This window comes from Phyllostomus discolor, chromosome 4 (assembly GCF_004126475.2).
Source record: "Phyllostomus discolor isolate MPI-MPIP mPhyDis1 chromosome 4, mPhyDis1.pri.v3, whole genome shotgun sequence".
NCBI classification, from domain to species: Eukaryota; Metazoa; Chordata; class Mammalia; order Chiroptera; family Phyllostomidae; genus Phyllostomus; species Phyllostomus discolor.
Window position 1 is genome coordinate 128,444,563 of NC_040906.2, and position 25,811 is coordinate 128,470,373.

The 25,811-nt window shown below is 37.7% G+C and overlaps 1 protein-coding gene and 1 long non-coding RNA gene across 2 annotated transcripts in view; one reads left to right on the forward strand and one right to left on the reverse strand.

The window, feature by feature from the left end:
* The window catches only part of PRIM2 (DNA primase subunit 2), a 291,593-nt gene that overhangs the window by 204,901 nt on the left and 60,881 nt on the right, over nucleotides 1-25,811 (forward strand). The window lies entirely within an intron of this gene.
* LOC118500225 lies at nucleotides 1,714-14,237 on the reverse strand. The gene is made up of 2 exons (XR_004902781.1): nucleotides 14,046-14,237; nucleotides 1,714-1,798 (listed from the first exon to the last, which is right to left on the reverse strand). It is a non-coding gene; the product is annotated as an uncharacterized LOC118500225 (long non-coding RNA).

The following is a 25,811-nucleotide window of genomic DNA, read 5'->3' on the forward strand; positions in this document are numbered from 1 at the left end:
GTAATTGCATGAAGAGGCTAAAGTGTTTACCTATACCTCCATCTTGACTGGAAGTCTATTTTTTTATTTTATTTTTTAAATTCTATTTTATTGATTATGCTATTACAGTTGTCCCAATTATTGCCTCTTTGCCCCCCTCCAACCAGCACAACCCACTCCCTCAGGCAATCCCTACATCACTGTTCATGTGCATGGGACATGCATAGGTTCTTTGGCTACTCCCTTTTCTGTACTGCACTTTATATCCCCATGCTTATTCTGTAATTACCTATTTGTGCTTCTTAATCCCCTCACCTCTTGACTCATTCTCCCACACCTGCCTCCCATCTGGAACCATCAAAATACTCTCCATATCCCTGATTCTGTCTCTGTGTTTGCTTAGTTTGTGCTTTAGATTCAATTGTAGATATGTATTTATTACCATTTTATTGTTCATAGTTTTGATCTTTTTCTTAAATAAGTCTCTTTAATATTTCATATAAGAATGGTTTGGTGATGATGAACTCACCTTTAGTTTTAGTTTTTTCTTGTCTGGGAAGCTCTTTATTTGCCCTTCGGTCTAAATATATCTTTGCTGTGTAGAGCAAAGATCATTGCTTTTCATGACTTGAATATTTTGCCAATCCCTTCTAGCCTGCAAAATTTCTTTTGAGAAATCAGCTGATAGTCTTATGGGAATTCCCCTGTAGGTAACTAACTACTCTTCTCTTGCTGCTTTTAAGATTCTCTCTTTATGTTTAACCTTGGACGTTTTAATTATGATATGTCTTGGAGCGGACCACTTTGTATGTATCTTGTTTGGGACTCTGTACTTTCTGGACATGAATGTTTACTTTCATTATCAAATTAGGGAGGTTTTCTTTTACTATTTTTTCAAATATATTTCCAGTTTCTTGCTCTTTCTCTTCCCCCTGTAGCACCACCAGGATGCAAATATTGGACAATTTGAAATTGTCCCATAGACTGCTTATGCTATGCGCTTTTTTTTTTTAGTTCTTTTTTCTTCTTGTTTTTCTGTTTGTTTGTTTTTTGTTTCCTTATATTCTAAGTCATTGATTTGATTCTCAGCTTTATCCACTCTACTGTTGTTTCCCTGTAAATTGTCCTTTATTTTAATTGTGTATCCTTTGTTTCCAACTGGATGTTTTTTATGCTGTTGAGGTGCTTAGTAAGTTCCTTGAGCATCCTTACAACCAGTGTTTTAAACTGTATATCTGATAGATTGCTTATCTCCCTTTTGTTTAGTTCTTTTTCTGGAGTTTTGATCTGTTCTTTCATTTGGGCCATGTTTCTTTGTCTCCTCATTTTGGCAGCCCCCCTGTGTTTGTTTCTATATATTAGGTATAGGTGCTATGACTCCCTGTCTTGGTAGTGTGGCCTAATGTAGTAGGTGTCCTGTAGGGTCCCTTGACACAGCCTTCCCCTATTACTGTCACTAGGTAATCAAAGTGCACCCTTCATGTGAGCTGATTACACTGTCCTCTTGTAGTTGGGCATTGTTTGCTCTTGGCAGGTTATTGGAGGGATTTACCCAGGCCAATCAGCTATTAGGACTGGCTGTGACCACTGACCACCAACCTCCACCCTCCGTGGAGGAGCAACTGTGCAGGAGCAGTGTGGTAGTGCTCAACATGGTCTGTAGCTGTCCACTGGGTGTGCAGGCTCTGGGGTCCCAGGTGATGCAGGTCAAGGTCAGCCCCCACCTGTGTTTTGCCTGGTGCCACCCTACCTGAGTTATAAAGCAATCTGAGATGGCTGCTACTTGTGCTGGGTTTGGAAAATACCAGGCGAAGCCAAGCTGTAGATGTAGGCTGGCTGTTGCTAGTGCTGTGCTTGGGGCCACTTAGCAAGAAGTACAGGTCCTGAGGCCTCACTGAGGCTGGCTGTTGCTTGCTTGAAAAGATTTAGGAAGTTACAAAGCATGAACCAAGATCAGCCATTCATATGGAAAAGTCATAGTTTATAGCTTACGTGGCCCTGTAGGTTTGTGTGTGATGGAGTCTCAGGGGATCTCCAGGAAAGAGCTGACTCTGATAGCCAGGTTGATGGAGTCTCAGATATGGTACCAGCCTACCTACTCTGTGGCTTGTTGGGTGAGTGTTCAGCAAAGGGACAGTGGCTTCCGCCCACCTTTTTGTCTGGGAGGAAACTGTCCCTCTCTGTTGGCCTTGCTGCCATACACTTCATTTTTCTCCCTGTGTGCCACTGATGCCTTTGAAACTTTTATCCCAGTGCTGGAGCCCAGAGGGAGTGAGTCTGAGTAAGTCCTGAGTGGGTTCTTTAAGAGGAACTGCTTGGGACTCTAGAAGTTTCTTCTACCAACTAAATCCCTGCTGGTTTTTCACCCAGAAGTTATGGGGACTTTTTTCTTGGCACCAGAACTGTGGGCTGGGGGAGCCTGGTGTGGGGCTGGGACTCCTCGCTCCCAAGATATCCCTCCTGAATTTTTATGCACCACACATGGATATGGTACCAGTCTTTACCGTGTCGGTGCCCCTCCTCCCAGTCTGGATGGATGTGGTATCTTTAATCTGTAGTTGTCCAACTTCCATTCAACTCGATTTCTTATGGTCCTGAGTGATGGTTGTTCTATATTTTAGTTGTAATTTTGATGTGGTTGTGCAAGGAAGCTAGCCATGTTTATCTATGTGACCATCTTGAATGGAAGCCTTTTATTTTTAATTGAATATATTGGGGTGACAGTGGTTAATAAAATTATTTAGGTTTCAGGTTACAATTCTAAAATGCATCATCTGTATGTTTTATTATGTGTTCCCCACCCCCTGTCAAGTCTCCTTCCAGATCATTTGTCCCCCCTCTTAACCCTCTCCTACCTCCCTCACCCCCCTTTAACCTAATCCCTTCACCCTTTCCACTCAGCTCCCCCCCAGCTCATGTCTGCCGGCTGTCAGTCTGTTCTCTGTATCTGTGAGTTTGTTTTTATTTTATTAGTTGATTATGTTCATTAGATTCCACATGTAAGTAAAATCATATAGTATTTGTTTCTCTGGCTGGCTTATTTCATTTATTATAATATTCTCCAGGTCTGTCCATGCTGTCATAAAAAGTAAGATTTCCTTTTTTTTTTTTTTTGTGATGGAGTGGTATTCCATTGTGTAAATGTAGATGTTGCCCTTATAGAAATCTAAATTGGTTTTAGCTTTTCAAAATAGAGGCATTGAAATTTTTCATATCTTGTTTGTTCTCCCATCCACTTCTGCTGGCAGTTTGTTTTAGCATAATGTATTGTCCTTTGTCAATACGCTGCACATATACACACACACATATGTATTTGGGCTGCTCTTGTCTGCCAGGTACTAGTAAATACTCAATGAGTATTTTACAGCAGAGTTTTTCAGCTGATATATTGCTAATGAATTTCCAACACACTCCAATTTGATCCCATGAACCCTTGAGAAGGCTAAGTTGGGCTTGGGGTACTCAAAAACTAGTTGCCTTCAACAGTGAGGAGTTCCTATTATTTGTCTTATAGTGCTTTACAAGTATAATTTTATGTGCTCAGTGACATGAAAAAGGTTGGGAAGAACTAATATAGAGTTCATCCTTGGAGTCAGACTGGGTTCAGATTTGGCTCCACTATTGGGAAAAAAAACTGTGCCCTTGGCACATTACCTAACATGGCCATCACCTGTAGAATTTGGATAGTAACTATGTTTCCATATATAGGTATATCTCTATCTACTTATCTGTCTACATTTCATTGATTGTGGGGCAGATTCTGAGATTCTGTAAGTGCTAGTTATTCTTATTCTAACACTTCATAGGAAGGAGATGTTAGCTTGATGTGAAATGATCAGTAAAGTTTCCACAGGTAGAATAATAACATTTGTGCTGGCTTTTAAAGAGGTTCCTATAACTTAGAATGGAGAGGAAGGTTAAGGGGAAAGAAAGGAGTTAAGGACTGAATTCCAGTGGAGAGTTTGTTGTAGGGAATGTTCAAGGGGCACAGACCAATGGGATGGATTCCATGGCAAGGAGGGCAGAATTTCATAAGGGAGATTGAGTGTCTGATTTCTGGCCCCACTTTAACAAGGTGCTTCTGTCTTTATCTTTACATGCTATATAATTCTCTGTAAGATTTCACTTAAAAGTTGGATTTTGGTACTTACAATGTTTAAAAATTACTATACTACTTTATTTGTAGTGTAGAATTTAGGAAAATAGTAAGGGAATAAGGAGAGAAAGGATAGAGGAGAAAGAGACATTAGTGTGAGAATATAGGTGCTATAAATGAGATTTGTTTTTTAGCCAAGAGAAAGCCATTAGTGAATTTTAAACAGGAGGAACTTTTTTCAGGTGATTAATGTGGAAGTGGTATGCAGAGTTGAAATGGAGAGAGACTAAGAGTGGGATACATTGTTGACTTGATTAGGTCTTGTGACAGTGATAAGGACAAAATGGAAGGGATGGATTGTAGAAATGCTTTGAGGGGCAGTTTATAGGAAAGCCTGAGGAAAGAATTAAATATAATTCAGATGGTCAACCTATGGAAAATAGAAAAATAAGAAGCTCTATTAAAATAGGTAACATAATGTGTGGTGAGCTGAATTGTCTGGGGTTAGAGTGGAGGAGAAATGGGTCATGAGTTTGGTTTTAGGTGTAAATTTGAACGGATGTCCAAGTGCAAGTTCTTTCTGGTTGATTAGTTGGCTTGTTTGTTCTTTCCTTCATTCATTCTGTAATTATTTGTTAAGTACTTACACTGTTAAAGGTACTATTTCTTCTGTGTAAAGGAACGTGGAGATGTTGATTTGAGGGTTAAAATAAAAATGGGAGGAAAATCTTTTGAAGGTAAATAAGTTGGCAGATAGAGAGTACAGAGAGAAATGTGTAGAGCAGAAGACTCAACTTGGAGGAATACCCATTGCTTGGAATGGAAAGGGAGGAACCTAAAGTGAAAGCAGAATTATCAGAAAAATTGGGGTAGAAGAGAGAAATCAGTTTGGAGGCCTAGGCACTAAGAAAGAGGACAGTTTCAAAAGTAAGGTGTACTTCGTTCTTTCAGAACTGAGAAGGGCATGGATATCGGTTTTAGAAAACTAAGAAAAGTACAGAGCAGGAGACAGACTTTCTAGTTTCCTTGAACATAGGAAGCAGTGGAGGCAATGGAAATAGAGTATTCCAGAAGTTTGAGATGTCAGGAAGGGAAGAAACAGAACATCTTAGCTATAAGGGTGACTGTGCCAGGCAAAGATTATTTTCAGGTGTGGTGGTCAGAAGCAGTGACGCTCATGGAAATGGAAGATGTGTGGGGAATAATTGAGGAAACCGAAAATTTATAAATATACATTTATAGTGTGGTTGTTGTATAATGTGACTCTCCCTTCCCATGCAATACTCCCTGTGAGTAGGGAGCTTTTCTGTCTTCTTCTCCTCCTTCTCCCTCCTCCCTCCCCCTCCTCCCTCCTCTTCCTCTCTCCTCCTCCCTCCTCTTCCTCTCTCCTCCTCCCTCCTCTTCCTCTCTCCTCCTCCCTCCTCCCACCATACACCCAACACTTCACACAGTGCCCAGAGTCGTGCATGTTCAATAAAATTTGTTGAATGAATGAGTGAATGAATTGTGTAAGGAGTTCAGTGTGGATGTCTATTTGTCTGACACTTCAAAGATATATTAAAGATTTTAAGTTGGTAAAGAAGTGTTTGAAGGAAGAGAGGAGCTGGGGAAGCTCATGCCCATCTTTTCAGTAAACTGCCCATCTTTTCAGTAAACTGAACAGGGAGATCACTTACCAGAAGGATCTGATGCAGTCAGGGCTTTAAGAAAAGGTCAAGAGAATGTAGAACAGCACCTTCTGGAAGTATGCTAAGGAGTTCACCTATATGATAAATAAAAAGATTGCTAAGCTACAGAGATTACAATTTGACTATTTACTGAGTGCCTAGCATATTCCAGACACTATAATTAATACTTTATGTACATCATCTATGGAGATAGGTGTTTTTGTCTAGTTTACTAGTGAGAAAACTGTACCAGGCCATATTGGTAATCAGCTGAGTCAGCATTTCCCCTCACAGTGTCTTGTGGCTCTAGAGCAGAAGCAAGAGAGGGCATAAGGTAGAATTCATTCAGGTTTAGAAAATGGCAAAGCAGACATGCTATTAATAAATCCTTTTTAGTTTCTTACTTAATCTTATGACACTGTGAGATAAATATTACCCTCCTTTTATGGAAAGTGTAATGAGTTTTCCCCAGGTGGCAAGGGAGAGTGGTACGTGATCAGAACTGAGTGAGAACCCAGGTCTGTTTAATTCCAAACACTGCTTTCTCACACCCCCAGGAAAAAGAATAAACGTATTATTTAGGTTGATATTGATATGATCAATCATGGAAACTTAAGACACAATTTACAATAGAGGTTTTCAGTTCTATGTTTAATTACTTAGAACTTCAATCACTTCATTAAAATGGGGACAAAAGTAATTTAACGACTACTAAAATGTTGCAAAGAAATAAATATATGCATGCAATATTATGTCTATACTATACTAAACCAGTATTAGTCAATGATTTTAAAATGAAGCATGGGTTATTTTATAACCATTCATATGATTTTTCAATATAAACTTAATACCTATAGACTCAAACCTTAATTAGTTTACTAATTAGTTATGTTAATGATAATAATTAATTATGTTGTAGGGTTTTCTTTCAAAGAAAACCTCATTTTGTTTGAATATTCATATTAGCAATAACCTAGGAAAGTAATTTGTATGTAATAAAAAGTAATTTCTTACCAAAGTAGTCTGTCTCATCATCATCAGTATTGTTACTGGGCAGCAATTTTAAAGGTACCCTTAACAGTTACCAAGCCATCTAGAATATACTTTTCAAATTTTTTTTAATAAACTTTCTATTGTAGTCTCTCTTCCAAATATTTTAATGTATAATAAAAATGTGTGCATATTAAGGGTTTAACTCTTACTGCCATGCCTTCCATTGCCTTTGGAATACAAATTACAGATAACACAATAAAAGGATTAATACTAAAACACTGACATCAGCAGGTTGGACTGACTTTCATGAATTGTCAACAGGCTAGCGAGTCACATTTTCAATTAAATTAAATATTGTGTTAAGTCTATCATTAGAATAAAATGTTATCCCTACCTCCCAACACTATTCTGGTAGCAGTTAGCTTTAGCAAGTCTAATTTCTTTTGGTGTTCTACTCTAAATGCTTTTCAATTCTTAAACTATGAAAATGAGATAAAAAAGCAGAAAAGTTCAACTTTAAACATTCATTTACAACCATTTTATCAGTGGTACCTTAGGGATTAAAATTGTTATAAAATGACATTTTATCCAACATTTAAAAAGATAGGTTAACATTTTGTTAATACATGCAGTGCTTTTAGGAGAAAATGACAATAAGGAGGTACTAGTTTAAGTTTTGAAACAGTTTGTCTTAATTGCCATGTGCTGGTGGTAAATTGTCTCCAGAAAAACTAGGTATGTATATGTTCCAAAATGGGTCAGACTTCTGATACTAAGGGATTTTTCTTTGGACAATGTATTAAAGTCAGGAATCTCAAGGGCTTGGTGTGTGGAGAAGGTATTTCTTGGCTTTCTTTAACAACCCATATGTCTTTATTACTCTGAGCACTCCGATAAATCTTAATTTTTTTGTTTTTATTTAAAAAAAATTACTTGGCACTATCTTCCCAATTAGTTTACTTCTTTGTAAAGTAGGATTTTATTTTACTTAAAAAAGAAAAACAAATAGCTGTTTTGCACATGTCACCGTGCATTGCTCTTTATAATAGGGCTTGGCAAGTTTCCATGTTGTGGGGACTCAGAGGATGGCTGTGCTGTGAGAATGCAGTTTGTTGTGTTGTGTGCAGCCCAGTCAGAAAAATAGGAATCTTAACCAGATAAGGAATAGAGGGATGTTTTCTCAAGGGGAGATATAGATGGTTAATGTTTTAGACTGGCAAGAACACCAGCTTGTAAGTGAGCATACGTTCAGAGAAGAATGAGGTAAGTTAAAAAATTTACTGTAACTCAGGTTAAAAATTTTGAGGATGACAGTGATGAGGCACCCTAAGAAGTAGATTCTTTTTTTCCTTTAGAATAAGGTTGTCGTTTTCTTTTGCACTGTACAAATACACCCAAGCCAACCTGTCTTTTCCTAGATGGCTACGTTAAGAGCATATTTTATTCATCCATTCAACAAATAATTTATCAAGTGTCTACTGTGTCCCAGACACTCTAGGTACTAGAGGTTCAGCAGTGAACAAAATTAGACAAAAATACCAACCCTCTGGTGTTTCCATTCTGGTGGGAGATAGTAACCATGTAGGTGAGTTATATATTAATGGTGATAAGTGCTTTGACGGAAATTTTGCAGGGAGAAAACAGGGAATATGGTTTTTAAATAACATAGTCAGGGAAGGTATAAGTAAAAGACGACATTTACCTACAGCTTGAGTTTTGTGCATGAGCTCTAGGCTTGGCATTGTTGTTATTTATCATATCTTGGGCTACAAGTCAGTGAATGGCAGTGCCCACCATCTTACAATGAAAGAACTCTGTCCAGCTGTACCCAGAAACAGCAGATGCTGGATCTTAGAAACTTTGGATATTGCGATTTGGATTCTGCAAGTTAAACTGCGGTGCAGCCAGCTCCAGCCAAAAAGTCAGGGGCTCGGGAAAGACCTGCTGGGGGCAGCAGCAGGCCTTGCAGACTGAGGCTGACCTCCCAGTCAGAAGGTTTGGGCAGATCTAGCAGAAGATGGATGAGAAGCCATGGCTGGGGGGACCCAGGCACCCACGAGGCCTCTACTGAGCTCACTGCATCTCAGGTTTCAGTGAGGGAAGTAGTTTTAGACCCTTTTTTTTGAAGGGTTATGGTTTAAAAAGAGGCACCAGGCTTTGTCTGTGATCCCTTTGAGGGCTGAATGGGGCTGACTTCCTTGTTCTCCAGGCTCTGATCTTTATAGCCCAGAAGGATGAGTAAAGGAAAACTATTAATCACACCTAGAACAGAGGATCCTGTAATTTAGTCAAGGTTCTAGGATTTGAGAGGGAAAGGTGAAGGATTTCCTGCAAAAATCTCAAAAGATTGCCTGCCTATGTTTTAATCCCCGACTGGAAAGTTACCCAAGAGGGAAATGGTTGATGCCTAATTCCAATGTGATATCTGGGTCTTGAGCTAAATTAGTCCTTTGGGCTACTATATCTTTACATTTTACTACACATCTTTCTACCTAAAGACCTTTTGTTTCTCCTTTTCCTGGTTAATTCTGACTGTCCCTTACATTCTTCAGATAGGCTCCTATATGCCATCCTGACCCTCTGAATTTTCACATGGACCTCAGGTAAGTAAATAGCGTTACACATTGGGGTCCTAGCCCCGCCCCTGCAGGTCAGCTTTGCCATCACTGCGCAAAGAGTCCCACTTTCTCTGTGACCACCTGTCTTTCCTGCTCTGTCCTTGGGCAGGTTTTAATAACAAGTTCTTTGTATTAATGAACACTTATTTCCCATAGTCTTTCAAAATAAACTCCATGATGAAAATTCATGTCAGATATTCTCCCCTGCAATAATAAAAACTCTACAAATAAATTGTATTTTATCATATCAGATTTATTTGGACAGTGCAATGAAAACAAAGTACTTGCTGGAATGATTAAATATTTATGAGACAATACATCACTGTCATTAGCTGAGGGAGTGGCTAAGGAATACCTTCAGTTAATACAAATGTGAAGGTAAAGTCAGAATGGTAAAAACTGACATTTCCTGGAAATGTGGGGATTAAAGACTTTTATTGGTGTAGATATGGTAATTTAGATATAATGAGAATATTTTAAAACCCATTAAAGATGAGTTACGCTTTCCACTTTGATGTTTTTAAATATATTATAGATGTGATGTTTCTCTACCTACAGAAGAAAAAATGTATGTTGACAAATTTTCTTGGATATGAGTTTTATCCAAGTTATACTTTTATTTCTACCATCATATTTAAACCACTTAAAAATCTTGAAAATATATATTTAGAAAAACATAAATCTAGTACATAGTCATTTTGTCAGAATCAGGGTGGGACAAAAGTAGGTTTACAGTTGTGAGCACTCAAAACACCAAGTTTATTTTTGTATTATTATCTATTAATTTTATTTTCTAGACAAACAACTGTAAACCTACTTTTGCCCCACCCTGTATTTGAACATGATATGCACCGACAAAAGCAATTTCACTCAAAGTAATTGAAGAAGAGATCTTAAAGTATTTTTCCTTCTTTCCCAGGAAATGTTCCATTCGTTCTGTCTTTAAAGGTGGCTGCAGATCCTCTTTTTTTGTCATAAGCTTTGGGTGTTCTTTCTTCTTCGTGGCATGCCCGATATTAACTCACCATGAAAGCCTTGACTTTCGTACTTTTTGAAGTCTGGGTATCCTCATTCTTTACACGTGTTGTGGTGACAGAAACATTCTAGCTTTGTCGTTGGAGTCTTGGGGATGTCATCACACTTAAGGCTACTTCCAGTCCCCTGTTCTTGCCCCCTGATCCTTTGCAAAGCTTGCCTTGGCCACACATGAATTGAGGCAATATGTTTCCGTAGTTTCCAAATCCTTATTACAAAGAACACAAGCCAAGATGGCTTCCAGAAAGTATCTTATGCAAGGCATTCTTCATCCCTTACTGTTGTTTTCCAATTTATGGACCTTCTAGTAATAGTGCAAAAAAAATCTGTCTTTAATAATAGGCTCTTTTTGATAAGTCAACACTTAAATATTATGTTAGCACAGTTTTATGGTGATTACTGTCTGATACTGTTTTGTGTGTTCTAATTATTGACTTATTGATTGCACCTTGAGGCCTTCTACACAAAGGATGCAATTAGAATAATGCTGTGGTAATGCCATTTAATCTCAGTTTACAACTGTATTATGTTTCATTTCAGTCAGTAATAATAACTCCTTTCTGTGGACTCATAGCATGTATGGTTTGGTTTACATGTAAATATTTTTTAAAAGCTTTATTTTGTTAAATTTGAACATTCACATTTAAGGCCATTCAAAAACTTTGTGGTTTTTTAAAGGATAATTTTGATATACCCAAAGTATGGATAAATTTAGTGGCTAGAAAAAAGGGAGAGATTGTACTTTCTGATGAGGGGAAAAGATTCTGAATAATTAGGAGTTGCCAGGTAGAATTAACTTCAGTTCCATTGGGGATAAATTGGATTTAGTTTAAGCCACTGTTGATAAGAGCCAAAGAATCTTTCCTGTTTATCACCAAAGGCCCAGCCCTTGGGTTAATCTTTTCCTGAATACCTGAGCCAACAGGGACTCCCGCCCCCCTTAACACCCCATTTAATCTCAGGTAAAATTCAAGTATCTAAGTAGCAGAGACTCTATCTTGTAATTTTTATACTCTCCCCACCTGCCTCCCTGGACTCACCTGCCTCACTAGAATGCAATGCACCTAGGTTACCTTTAATATGTATTCAATGGTTGAAAGTGGTCCTGAGTATGTCACACTGTTAGTTTTCCTCATTAACATTTTCAGTGCTTTATTCTTTTTCTCCCTTCATATTTGCATTCTGCTGTAGTAATAAAGATATATTTTTCATTAAACATTTATAATTGGTCAGGATGATGATTTTATTCTTTCAGGGAACCCCTGCAGACAATTCACTCACAAGGTGGCTTAATCCTTAAAGCAGGTGAACCCCGAGGGCCAGCGTGAATGGCTTGTGGTATTTTCTCTTTATTAAATCCTAGAAGATTTCTTATATTTTCCATATTGTTTGTAGGATTTACAGTGAAGAAAAGCTATATAGGGGATATATAATTTTTGAGGTTGTAGATACAAATGTAAAAATGTCATTCTTTTCCTTAGAAACATATGTAATATTTTTAATGGCTCTTAGAAGGATGATTGATTTAGAGTAAATTTGCTGTCCTCTGGCATGGGTACGGCATTCGGAATGACTTGTCAAATGGAGAGCACTAGCACTTATTGAGTCCTGCAGTACGCCTGGCACTTTATGTAAATATTCTTATTTAATCTTTGGCATTCATCATACGAGAGTAGCTGTTATATTATCCAAGTTTTTCAGAGATACCCTGAATTTATTTTTTTAAATTATTTTTAATTTTTAATTACATTTTATTCATTATATTATAATTGTCCCAATTTTCTCCCCTTTGTCCCTCTCCACCCAACATTCTCTGCTCCCTCAAGTAATACCCACACCATTGTTCATGTCCATGGTGATGCACATAAGTTCCTTGGCTGCTCCATTTCCTATACTGTACTTTACATCCCCATGGCTATTCTGTAACTACCCATCTGTACTGCTCAATCCGCTAACCTCTTCACCCATTCTCCCCCACTCCCCTCCCAGCTGGCAACCATCAAAACGCTTTCCGTATCCATGATTCTGTCTCTGTTCTTCTTGTTTGTTTAATTTGTTTTTTAGATTCAGTTGTTGATAGACATGTATGTATTGCCATTTTATTGTTCGTAGTTTTGATCTTTGTCTTAAATAAGTCCCTTTAACATTTCATATAATAATGGCTTAGTGATGATGAACTCTTAGTTTTCTCTTGTCTGGGAAGCTCTTTATCTGCTCTTTGATTCTAAATGATAGCTTTGCTGGATAGAGCAGTCTCGTCTGTAGGTCCCTGCTTTTCATGACTTTGAATATTTCTTGCCAATCTCTTCTAGCCTGCAGAGTTTCTTTTGAGAAATCAACTGACAGTCTTATGGGAATACCCCTGTTAGGTAACTAACTTCTTTTTCTCTTGTTGCTTTTAAGATGATTTATCTTTGCCCTGTCTGGAGTAGCTCCGTGGATTGAGCATGGGCTGCAAACCAAAGTGTCGCAGGTTCGATTCCCAGCCAGGGTACATTTCCTGGATTGTAGGCCATGACCCGCAGCAACCGCACATTGATGTTTCTCTCTGTCTCTCTATCTCCCTCCCTTCCCACTCTAAAAATAAATAAATAAAATCTTTAAAAAAGATTATTTATCTTTAACCTTTGGCATTTTAATTATGATGTGTCTTGGAGTAGGCCTTTTTGCATCCATCTTGTTTGGGACTCTGTGCTTCCTGGGCTTGCATGTGTATTTCCTTCACCAAATTGGGAGTTTTTCTTTCCATTATTTTTCAAAGACATTTCCAATTTCTTGCTCTTTCTCTTCTCCTTTTGACACTCCTATAATGTGAATGTTGGAAGGCTTGAAGTTCTTCCTGGAGGCTGCTTATACTATGCTCACTTTTTTGGATTCTTTTTCCTTCCTGGTCTGATTGGTTGCTTTTTGCTTATTTATGTTACAAATCATTGATTTGATTCTTGGCTTTTTCCACTTTACTGTTGTTTCCCTGTAAATTGTCCTTTATTTTAATTGTGTATCCTTTGTTTCCAACTGGATGTTTTTTATGCTGTTGAGGTGCTTAGTAAGTTCCTTGAGCATCCTTATAACCAGTGTTTTAAACTCTACATCTGATACATTACTTATCTCCCTTTTGTTTAGTTCTTTTTCTGGAGTTTTGATCTGTTCTTTCATTTGGGCCATGTTTCTTTGTCTCCTCATTTTGGCAGCCTCCCTGTGTTTGTTTCTATATATTAGGTAGAGGTGCTATGACTCCCTGTCTTAGTAACATGACCTAATATAGTAGGTGTCCTGTTGGGTCCAGTGGTACAGCCTCTCCTGTCACCCAAGCTGCTTATTTGAAGTGCACCCTTTGTGTGAGCTGAGTATACCCTCCTCTTATAGTTGAGCCTTGACAAGTCAATGGGAGGGATTTACCCAGGCTGGTCAGTGCTCTGATCACTGACCACCAACCTGCACCCTCCTTGGAGGGTCAGCTGTGTGGGGGCAGGATTTTGGTGCTCTGACATGGTCTGTACCTCTCCACTGGTGCACAGGCCCTGGGGTTTTTTGGGTGGTGTAGGCCAAGGTCAGCCCCAACCTGTGTTTTGCTTGGGGCCACCCTCCATGAGCTATTAAGCAGTTTGAGATGGCTGCTACCCTTGCTGGTCTTGGAGATTCCCAGGCAAAGCAAACCTGTGAATCTAGGCTGGCTGCTGCTAGTGCCAGGACTGGGGTCATTTAGCAAGAAGTATTGGTGCTGGAGGCTCACTGAAGCTCTCTGTTATTTGTTTGAAATATTTAGGAAGTTGTGAAGCATTATCCAAGACCAACCATTCATATGGAAAAGCCACTGTTAAAAGCTCTAAGTTGGCTAGGACAGAACTTCCAGGGATCTCCAGGGCAGGGAAAACAGTGTTAGCCAGGTTGATGGAGGCTCATCTATGAAACCCACCTGCCAGCTCTGTGGCTTTGTGAGGGGAGGGTTCAGTAAAGGGACAGTGGCCTCTGTCTACCTTTCTATCTGGTAGAAAGCTGTCTTCCGTCTCTCACTTTGATGCCAGATACTTCAGTTTCTCCTTGTATTCCTTTGGTGCCTTTCAAGCCACTACCCCAGTGCTGGAGCTCAGAGGGAGTGAGTCTGAGTAAGTCCATGTGTGGGTTCAATAAGAGGAACTGCTTGGGACTCCAGAAGTTTCTTCCACCGACTCAGTCCCTGTTGGGTTTTCCAGCCAGAAGTTACGATGATTTATCTTCCTGTCACTGGAACCCTGGGCTGGTGTTTTGGTGTGGGGCTGGGACTTCTTGTTCCTGAGATACCCTTCCTGAATTTTTATTCACCACATTTGGATGTAGGACCAGCCTGTAACACATCTCTGCCCCTCCCATCAGTCTGGATGGATGTAATTTAATTCTGTAGTTGTTAGACTTCCGGTCAACTCGATTTCTGATGCTGTTGAGTGATGGTTGTTCTCTATTCAGTTGTAATTTTGATGTGGTTTTGTGAGGAGGCAAGCCATGCTTACCTGTGCTGCCACCTTGACCAGAAGTCTTTTCTGTGAATTTCTTGGTAATTAGAAGCTCCAAGGTTCACATGATCTTTTCATCTGTGGGGTATGCCATACCACAAATGCTGGATATGCTTTGATGGCATTGTCTCTTTCATATGGGAAGATGGAAAACAAAAACAGAATATGAAAGACACAAGAGAAATGGGCATTGTTGAACTTCTAGCTAAGTTAACTGTTCTCCTTGAGCCCAAAATTTGGCTAAGAGGGAAAATTCCTACGATCCTCGTTTTTGGAAAGTAGCATAAAATTTTACATATTCTTATTAATTAAATTGTATACATGCCAATGGTTTTAAGACTATGAGTGAAAAAATGTGTGTAAGACATGACTCATGACCTTAAGGAAAATACCTATACTAGAAGGATATAACTTCTGTTTTCTAATACAACTATTGAATTACCTTCCAGTGAATTATATGCTTTTTGAGGGACAGAGACCATAGTTTTCTCAAGTTGAAATTCAAGGAACATTTATTGAATACTTGGGAGTCTTTCAAATAACTTAATGAGTAAAAACACTAGCCTACTGAATAAGGTAGTTTAACTTGTTTGGAAGGCAGTCCGACCAGAGCTCAGATCCCGTCTGCTGCTTATTAGCTGTGTGACTTTGATAAGTCAGCTTCTCTCACTTCAGTTTTCTCATCTCTCAAATAAGGAAGTAATGGAGTTGGTATGGAAATTATATAAGATAATATTCTTAGTATACTGCTTATTAGCATAGTGTCTAATATATAGTAGATAATCAATAAAATGCTCTCACTTTAGTTCTCATTCATTCTGAGGTTTAAAGTGTTTAGTACAGTATTAGGGCAAGTTCAGAAGATACTGTATCTACCCAGGGGACTCAGAGAGGCTTCATGGGGAAATTGATGTTTGAATTAAACCTGGAAAGATGATAGGACCTATAGAATTGGAACATAAGAGTATTTCATGATCCATGAAGTACTTGTGTAAAGGCTGCTGGTAACATCATGGAGTACCTTTTAAAGCCATGTTTGGCAGAAGAACAGATCTATAACTCAGGTGGGTGAATCTTATGTTGAACCTTTGTAAAAAGCCAGGAGCCTATTAGTAAACCTCAGTAAAAGTATTCCTGCTATCTACTGAGAAATTATAGGCTGGTTTCATTGCTATCTAGTGATCTTAACACAGGGAGAGAGATTAGAAAATCTAAAAGAATGGTTACCTGATATATGTGTTTGCATTTTCCTTTACAGTGTCAGGTGTCCAAAGAAAATTGGTGGTGAGTGCTGAGCTGAGATCTATTCAGGGTTCAATTTTGTAACAAGTGCCAAAATTCTAGCTTCTAGGTAGTCATTTAAAAGATAATGTTTAAGCTTTGAGGTGATAGAAAAATTAATTTAGATTAGTACCTCTCAAATTTTTTATGTCACACACTTTGGATACTTGACTTTTGGTGGCAGGCTTAAAGGATTTATGTTGAATGCATGAAAGGTACTGCAGAGTCACTTTGGTCTCCCTCCTGCACTGTCACCGTCTCAGCAGAATTGCTGACTGCCCAACGTCGGTGTTGCACGTGTCTTAGTGAGCTCACACAGTTTTTCCTGGGTATTAGCTGTGCTTCTCATCTACAGCAAGTTGTGCCTTTAGGCCTTTGTTAAAATCACATCTGGTGACCTACTCAGCTAGGATCCCATCTGATTGATGTCACTATAACCATCTTTCTTCAGTTGCAGCAAAGATAAGTTAATGCTTTGATTAGAATTTGAAGAACTGCTTCAAAAGTGTTCAGGGGATACTTTACAGGTTAGATCCTAGACAACATAGATGTCATAGCTATTCAATATCGCTAAGGTGGTATTACATTTTGTTGATATGTTAGTGCCCCAGGAAACAGCATAGTCCTAAAAAAAGAAAACAAAACATTGTGTGCTGGCTCCATAGGTGAACTCCTTCTTTTGTAAGGTTTCCAGTGTGTCCCTACCAGCCTAGCCTCCCTGAGCTCTAGGCCCTGATATCCAAGTCTGACTTCTGACCCAGATTCTAGACCATACAAACACAGTAATGCTTGAAGTATCTCAAACTTGATGCCTCCAAAACTGAGCTTCTGGTCCACCACCTTTCCCCAGATCAACTCCTACTGTCTTTTCTATCTCAGATAATGGCACCTCCATCTTTCACTTGCTCACATCAAAAACCTTAATGTACACAGTCTTTGGCTCACCTTTTTCTCTCATATCTACATTATCAGCAAATCCTTTTGATTCAGTCTTGAAAGTCTGTCATGCCTCACTATCCCTGCCGCTCCAGCGTGGGTCCACGCCATCACTGTCTCTCGTGCAGATTGTTGCAGAAGCTTCCTAATTGTGTTTCCAGCTCCTTTCTGTCTGAGAGGATGTGATCAGTGTCAATGGGAGCTGGTGGAAGAAGGGCCACTGTTTAGGCCAATATTTTCCCTACAAGTAATTTAAAATTCCTTCAAGTCCTTGGACAGAGTCCCTTTTACACAGAATTTCACGCCCCAGATTTGGAGAGGAGGCACCTATGTCTTGTCAGCCATAATAGAAGAGCTTCTCAGCGTGACTCCTATAAATGTCTGACTTGGAGTTGAACAGCCTCTTGATGGAGAGTTGCCCTATGTATCTTAAGTATATTACTAATCTTAAAATAATGAGAATATTAGGATGTGCACTCACTACCAAAAGTGTACTGAAATTAATTTTATCTTCTTTTTAACGGTTTTGAATGAACTCCAGGATCTGGGGCTGCTGCAGGCTGATCATTAGAAGCACCCGTTACCATCGCATGATGATGGGAGTGCTGCTTGGTAGAGATTTCCAGCTGAGTTATTGTCAGAAAAAAGAAGCTTTCTCTCTTCTAAAATAAAAAAAATAGTTTTTTAAAACTTTCTGCTTATTTTTTTTTCTGAAATGGGTGGGCATAAGGTCATCCACAGATATGGTTGTGTATTTTGTTGTGGACTCAAGAACAATGATGGTTGACTGGTGGATTTTATATATTACTTTAAAGAGGAAAGTTCAATAATTGAGTTTTGCAGGTATTTTATTTGACCTGTATATATATGCCTTAATTTATTTTATATTTATTTCTCAACCATGGAGACCTGAGGCCCTTTCTGGCTTTGTGACAAAGTTAAAGATACTAATGAGAATGTCTTTGAGCCATAATTATGTAGATTTAAAGGAGTGATGTAGTTTTAATTATGCCCTTTAGCTAGTGTACTTGCATATTAAACTCATGCATGTCTCTGTGTATATCCCTCTGCAACTTTGCTTTTCTCAGGCCTTAAATTACTAATCAGCTCACGGGTATACCTAAAGGTTATGTAAGCTAAGTTAAAGACCTCCAAAGAATGTATTTAAACTATTAATTCAAAATATACAGAAATTTATAGGTAGAAAAAAATGGCCCATGGGTTTATAGTGTTCTTGCTGAATTCATAAGGATGGAATTCCAGCATTGTGTGTGTTTATATGGGTTCTTTCCTCCCTTCATCCCTAAGTGAAGAATGCCCTTTGGTTGTAATGTGTTGAAATGTAACACATTGTTTCCCTTGGGCTATTTTTTTTTAACCCAGGGAACTTGAAATAATAATAATAATAATAATAATAATACATTTTTAAGTTTAATTTTTTTATCTTTGCTTTTTTGGTTTATTTATTTTCATTATAAGCTTCTAGATTTAGCAGAAAAGTAACTACCTTGAAGCTATGAAATGATTTATTCACTTATGGGAAAAAGTATGAGGCTGCCTACATCCTACTTTGTGGATAATTCTGTTTAGGGAAGATCCTTAGTAAATTCGAGGGAGAAAGGCTCTGAAAACCTTTTGAGGCTAATTTTCCTCTCAAAGAGGCAGTAAAACAAAATAGAATTTAGAACAGGAGAAAGTGAATTTTCTTTAAAGGGAGAGATAGCAAGTATTTTTGGCTTTGTGGACCATGTGGTGTCCACCGCACCGACTCTGCTGTTGTGGCACAAGAGCAGCCATAGACAAAGCCTAACAGATGGAGAGACGGTGTTGTCGCTGACAAAACAGACGGCTCTCTGCCTGGACTGGGCCTGTGGTCCGGACATGGTTTATGGACTCCAAATCTAGAACACGTGCAAATGCAGATCACCATATTTCCATTACCATATCAAACAATGATTAGTATTGTACACATTTCATTTACATATCCCTTTTAATTCTTTTTTATTTTGGCTGAAGCATTTAAAAGCAAATTCCAAACTGTCATTTATGCCTATATACTTTTACATTTTTAGAAATTATGAACATTTTCTTACATGATTATACTAACATTATCTTACCACTTCACAAAATTAACAATAATTTTTATAACATCTAATATCCAGGTCAAGTTCAAATTTCCCCAATTGCACGTGCATATATATGTATATATGGTTATATAATTATATACTATATAAAATTTGAATCATAATCCACATCAGATCATATGTTATATTTGCTTTTTGTGTCATAAGTCTCTTTTAGTAATTCTTTCACCCTCTTTTTCCTTCTTTTTGTTTGTTTTTTTAGTCTACAACTTCTTGGAGAAATGAAGCAGTTGTTCCATAGAATGTTTCACATTCCAAATGTGTATGTTTGCTTCCTGTGGTGTCACTTAATTTGTTACTACATTTCCCATTTTTTCTTTCTGTAAATGGAGTTAGCTGTTAAGGCTTATGTAAATTTAGGTTCAACCATTTTGGCAAGAATCCTTCATAAGTGGTACCTTGTTTTTCATATTGCGTCACATCAGGAAGCATATCAGTAGTGTGAACATTCCACTGTAAAGTTCCTCTTCAACTTTTCATCTGATATTAATCACTGAATCATCTTTCCAAATCATTTATCTTATTTTCATTTCTACATTTATTAGCTGGAATTCTTCTGTGAAAAATGGCCTCCAGTCATCCTGGTTAGTTGTTTACCCTGAAATACAGGGAAGGCAGTATTTTTGAATCTATTTTATAGATTGGGATTGAGTTTCAAAAAGTTTCAATGAGTTGTGTGAAGTCACAAACCTAGCAACCTACACAAGCTCAGAGAATCAACGTGAAGTTTCTGATACCTGTTCTAGGTGTCTGAGATGTAACAGCAGTGAGAGCCAGTGGACTGAGTCATGAGCTTCCTTGGTTCAGCAGTGCAAGGGTGAGAAGTAGAGAGATTTGGGGTAATTTCCCTTTCCTCTTTTCTTCCCTCCCGCCCCACCCCCAATAAGTTGAGGAAAAGAAGAGGTAGTTTTATCTGATAAACTACAAAGATAGTGTTCCAGAGCAACCAAGTGTTTCGAAATCAAATTTTTCTGATGAGCATTTCTGCTCTACCATTTAGCATCTGTATCCTGACTTCTGGCAGCTTACTTAACCTTCCCATGCTCCAGTTTTCTCATCTATAAAATGAAGATCCAGATAGTATCTGTCTTAGAGGGTTATTATGAGGAATAAATGAAGTTGCTACAAGGAAAGTGCTTAGAACAGTCTCATGAAAAAATAAGTACCCAATACCATTTAGCTTTTCAGAAATAAAACTGTCAAAAGACCTACCCCTTTAATTCTATTAGCCATCCAAACTGAGCATTCGAAATAGCATAGTAATTGTTAGGAAAACAATATTATGTTGTGCTGTGATGCTAAAAGTGATGATAATAGGTTAGTATTTGGGAGGTCTTATTTGAAGGCCTGAGAAAAAGAGCATGAATTTAAAGAATGGAACCTGTGGAAGCTGCACTTCTATTAACAGTTGTAACTACAGAGAAACATTGTTTTAAATTTAGTTACTTACATAGAATTAGTTACTCAGTGAACTCCAGGGATAGTAATTGAAAACATGTATGTAATTGTATGTTCTGCATTTTAAATTTGTTATGTTTGAATTTCTTAACATAAAAATACTTCTTTATAGAATCTTTTTTTTTTCTTCCCACAACCACACTCACCTTTCTGGAGTCTTAAAACTGTTGTCTGAGCACAGGAGGAAAAACTGTCAAATGTATTGCCATATTTTTAACAGAATGTAAAATACTGTATTGTGTGGGATGGGGGAAAAGCAAAATGCACTTTTCTTTTACCCTTCTTTCCATTATCCATTTGCTAGTTATAGATGGTATAATTATATTTAAATTGTGTTTATAGTCATCTTAGTTGTATTTGTGGGCTGTTTCAAGACACATTTTAAGACTTCCCTTTAGCACAGTATTTTTCATCATCTTATATGGCAGTGGAAATCATAATTATATTTTTCAAGATGTACTTTTGAAGTCTGTTATAAACTTTATCATTGTGCATTATTTTCTAATGGTTCGCATTTTAAGACTGTGCCGAAAGTATGCGTATGCACTTAGTTTGATCGTAACTGTTTGTTCGTAGCCATTTCTTCTCGGGTTTGTTGAACACTATTATGAAAGTCTTTTCCCTTTATATTCCTTGAGTTGTCACTTATCTTTGAGCCACGTTCAGAAGGACAGTTGTGTTACAGATATGTGTTATACTTCATTTAACATTTTCTGAGTGTTTGTAAGAGCTCCGTATTTGGCCACACAAATCAGAATGCATATGGTTAGTCCAGTTTCTAGTTGTATAGGTAGGCCTTTTTTAAAAAAAAGATTTTATTTATTTATTTTTAGAGACGGAAGGGAGGGAGATAGAGAGACAGAGAGAAACATCAATGTGCGGTTGCTGGGGGCCGTGGCCTGCAACCCAGGCATGTGCCCTGACTGGGAATCAAACCTGCAACACTTTGGTTCGCAGCCCATGCTCAATCCACTGAGCTATGCCAGCCAGGCTTGGTAGGCCATTTTTTTAAAAAAGCAATAATCATAGAGTTTTAAGGTAGTTCTTAGTTTTCAAATAAAACAAAATATACATAAAATTATTCTTACAAAGATATTAAGGGAATAATAAAAATCATAAGTGTGTGATTAAATATAAAGATCGGGGAGCTGTCAAAGCCTTCAGCGGGGTGTGCCCATCCAGGTACTGTGATACAGATACAAGGATTTCAGTGACTCGCAAGGCCTGAGTGCTGGGAACAGCACTGGATCTGAAGGCAAGAGCACGGACTAGGCCCTGGGATCTGCTTTGGGAGCTCTGAAAAACTGCTTCCTGTCCTTGGGCCTCTGTTTTCTCCCATGCAAAAGGGAGGAAATAATACCTGCTTGTTTGTGTGAGGATGAAGGGTGAAGTAAGTTTCCTGGAAGTGCAAGTTCTTTCTACAGTGCAGGTTGTTAATGCATTGAAGTTAGTATAAGCTGTATTTCATAAGCTTTGACCATTTGATTCACTTTATGAGCTTGGTCAAGGTACCAACCCTCACCCAGGTCTGCCTTGTGCCCTCATTGTATGTAAGAAAAAATACTTTCTATTTTGCATTGGTTCTTGTGAGGAGCAGCAATTATGTCAAATGCTCGGTACAGTGCCAGGCACATATAGATGCTCTGTGCATGGTAGCTGCTGCTGTCATTTGCTTTAAAATAGTATTGATAGTTAACACACATCCATTTTGTGCATATTACTAGGAAGGAAGCTAAGTAAACCCTTTTGGTAGAAGGTGGAAGTTGTTAGTTTTAACAACATGTGGCATTTGTGGAAAGTATTGGTTTCAAATCATTTTCTCTTTTAAGGTAATAGGATTAATTAAAAATCAATGTTGTGAAATTAAGTAAACAATATTGATTTTTCTTGAAACCAAAACATTGATGACTGTAATAAGTAAGGAAGTTCTAAGGTTAAATTTTATTTACACTAATGATCTTTCCTTTCTCCCTAAATGCTGTCATCTACTGTGTTCATTACTTAGACCTAAAAAAACAGACAAATAGGATTTGATACCAAGTTATAGAAGTAAAAGTATAATTCAATGAGAAAAACTTATAAAGTTCATATTCTGCCAATGAGTTCTAAGGTGAATTCATAAGCCTCCAGCTTTCATTTCAATTCTCACTCTTTGCTTTGGTTGACTCTATTAGTTATTCTTGCCCATTATTTTCTTGTGGATGTGGAAATGAATTGTGTGTGCATGAGAAACCATCTTTTTAGTCCATTAACTCATTATGGCCACTGCTGAGCCATGCTGACATCTTTAAGAAAAGTAATAGAAACACTTGTCTGGGAGAATGTTAGGAATCAAAGTTAACTGCTATGAAAGAGCTGTGTATAAGCCTTTTATATTCTACTTTATATAGGTTTGTAGTACCAGCCGAATGCCTTTGTCTCAGCTTTTCAATTTGATCCCTTATCAGTGTCATGGAGTAAAAAATTATTTCTTACCATGTCTTCTGCAATTCCTAATTAACAAATAACAAATAACAAATGTCTTTAATTTCCTTTTAGAATTCATGAACTTGATAATACCTTCAACATCAAAGTTCTTTATATTTTGAAGGCTTTCTCTTGGTATCTATAAATAGCATTGTTTTTCTAATATTAGGGTAATTTTTCTGAGCATAAGTGTGGTGAAATACTTGGGCAGTTAACATTGAAAGGACTGCTTCCTTTCTGGGGTAGCCAACGAAAGGGTTTTGGGGGGTTTGCAGGCTGTCCTAAACAAACCGTAAAGACTCTTATTGGCCTTTTGCGTGCAAAACTGCAGTTATGTTAGGAGAAAAATAAAACGTGTCATTCAACATATTTTCCATAATTGAAGTAATTTCATGATTGGAATTAAAGCGCTGAGATTTTTGCTTTAAAAAAATATTGTCCTGCATAACGATGAAAGGCAAGGTGTGGCCCTGGGACTGTATGTCATGCTCTAAAATTCACAGTCGCCACTGACGCTCTCAGAATGTCAAGTCATGACAATTTTTGAAAAATGTTGTGAAAATGTAGGTGTTTCTACCAGCAAAACTGATTTCGCTTATTACTTACATAAAGTGGATCTAATCTTACAACTCACATAACTCTTGGTATAGCTATTCATGCTATATACAATTTATGAATAGTATAATCAGAAAAAATTGGTGACTGTGATGTCCACTTTTCAAACTTGGAAAATAAGAATAATCGTACTCTGAAAATGTTGTTAGGTGCCGGTTAAATGTTGTATTTCAGATTTGTAATGCAGTGAGTGGTCACTCAGGCTGGACTCCAGAGCTCAGTCCCACCACTGACAGGCTGCGCCGGCTTCTCTGAGCAAGGTGCTTTATTTCTCTGAACCTCAGTTCCCTCGGCTTATAAAATGGTAGTGAAGTCTTTTTCATAGTATTGCTAGGAAGTAAACAGAAATAAAATAGGTAGCACAGTACCTAGAACAGAATAAAAACTCAATAAAAGATAACAATTACTGTAGATAGGCAACAACTTCTCTTTGCCAAAAGTAAACCGAGATGTTGTAATGTGAATTCAAGATTATTGTTTAATATGACTGTTGAAATCACTGTTTCCTGAGGAAGAAGATTATCTATTGGTCTTCACACTGGTCTTCAGTTTTTAGTGGAGACTTCAGGAACCTATAAGGTTTGTTAATATTTAGGTTGTAAAGCTGAGGAGTATTTTTTTTTATTGAAATTACCTTTAAACTGGCATCATTCCTATAATTTTCCCCCAAGATATTTACATTGGCAATTCACACATAGAATTTTATTGGAAAAGAAAATCTATTTGATTTATATAATGATAAAATAGTAACAAAAGCCAGAGTTAATCCAGTTCTTGTGTATTGAGGTATCAAAAACCCAAATAAAAAATACATGAAAAGTATTTTCTCATTTTTTTTTACCTTTCTGTCATTTCCCTTTAGAATACTTGTCATTGCTGTCGGAAGATTTTGCATAAACTTTGAAGTTTACTGAATTATTATTTTGTGTTTTAAGATGGCAAAATTAGAAATGACATATCTTCTTTAAATTAGTATCAAAGCAAAAGTTCATACATATCAATAAGGTAATGAATAAGCATTTTGGTTGTCCCCCGCCCCCCCACCACTATGATCTCCCTGCCCTGGTTGTTATTAGAGCTCATAGCAGTGAATGCATTCTCTTAAGAAACCAAGTGAAAACCAGCCTCACAAAATAAAAGACTGCTTTGGGGGATTCCAGCAAATTTGGCAAATTTATAGTGATTCTTAACTGAGTTCATGGTTTCTAAAAATTTAAATTCATAGCCCCATCTCCTTAGGAGAATGAAGAAACATGGACAGTGCACATGAACTCTGAGTCACCAGAGTGGAGCTGTCTCAATTCATGTGTACTCCTGGTTCTGCCTTTGCATCCCTTTGTATTTGTTGGAATGTTTCTCTGTATTGGTCATATCATTTATGAATATTTTTACCTATAATTTTTAATACCTAGATCTTTGAAAACCATGCCTTTTACCTTCTACCTTCTTTCTTCAGTGTCCAATATGGTACTCTACAGTCAATTTCTTTAAGGAAAAAGAGTTTAATTAATGAACAAGATGCTGTCAGTGTAGTATAGCAAAAAGAGAAGAAAAGACAGATTAAAGCCCCTTTTCATTTTGCTGTGCTCAATCCCCAGTTGAATGGAATAGTGTTGAGCGGCAGCCAAAACCATGGAATTTGAGATTACTTGTTTCAATATTGAATGAAGGCTCAGCTGAGAGAGATGGGGTTTAGTGCATTTTTTTTCCTTAGTGGAATTAAGGTGACTTTCCTTTGCACATGTGTCACCTCAATTTATGAGCTAAATAGCTTGGGTGGGTTGGGTAGCTTAATCTTGAAGGTGTATAGAATATGATGTTTTCACAGCAAAAGAGAAGAGTAGATAATAATCTTCTGAAACTTTAAGAAGCTGAATTTTAACAGTTCACTATATATTTTTTATTCTTGTTTTATTACAGCTGTCCCAATTTCCTCCATTGTTCTCCCCTGCCCTGGCCAACCCCTCTTTCCACAGTCAGTCCCCACCCTGTTGTCCATGTCCTTGGGTCCTCTATACTTGTTCTTTAATGTT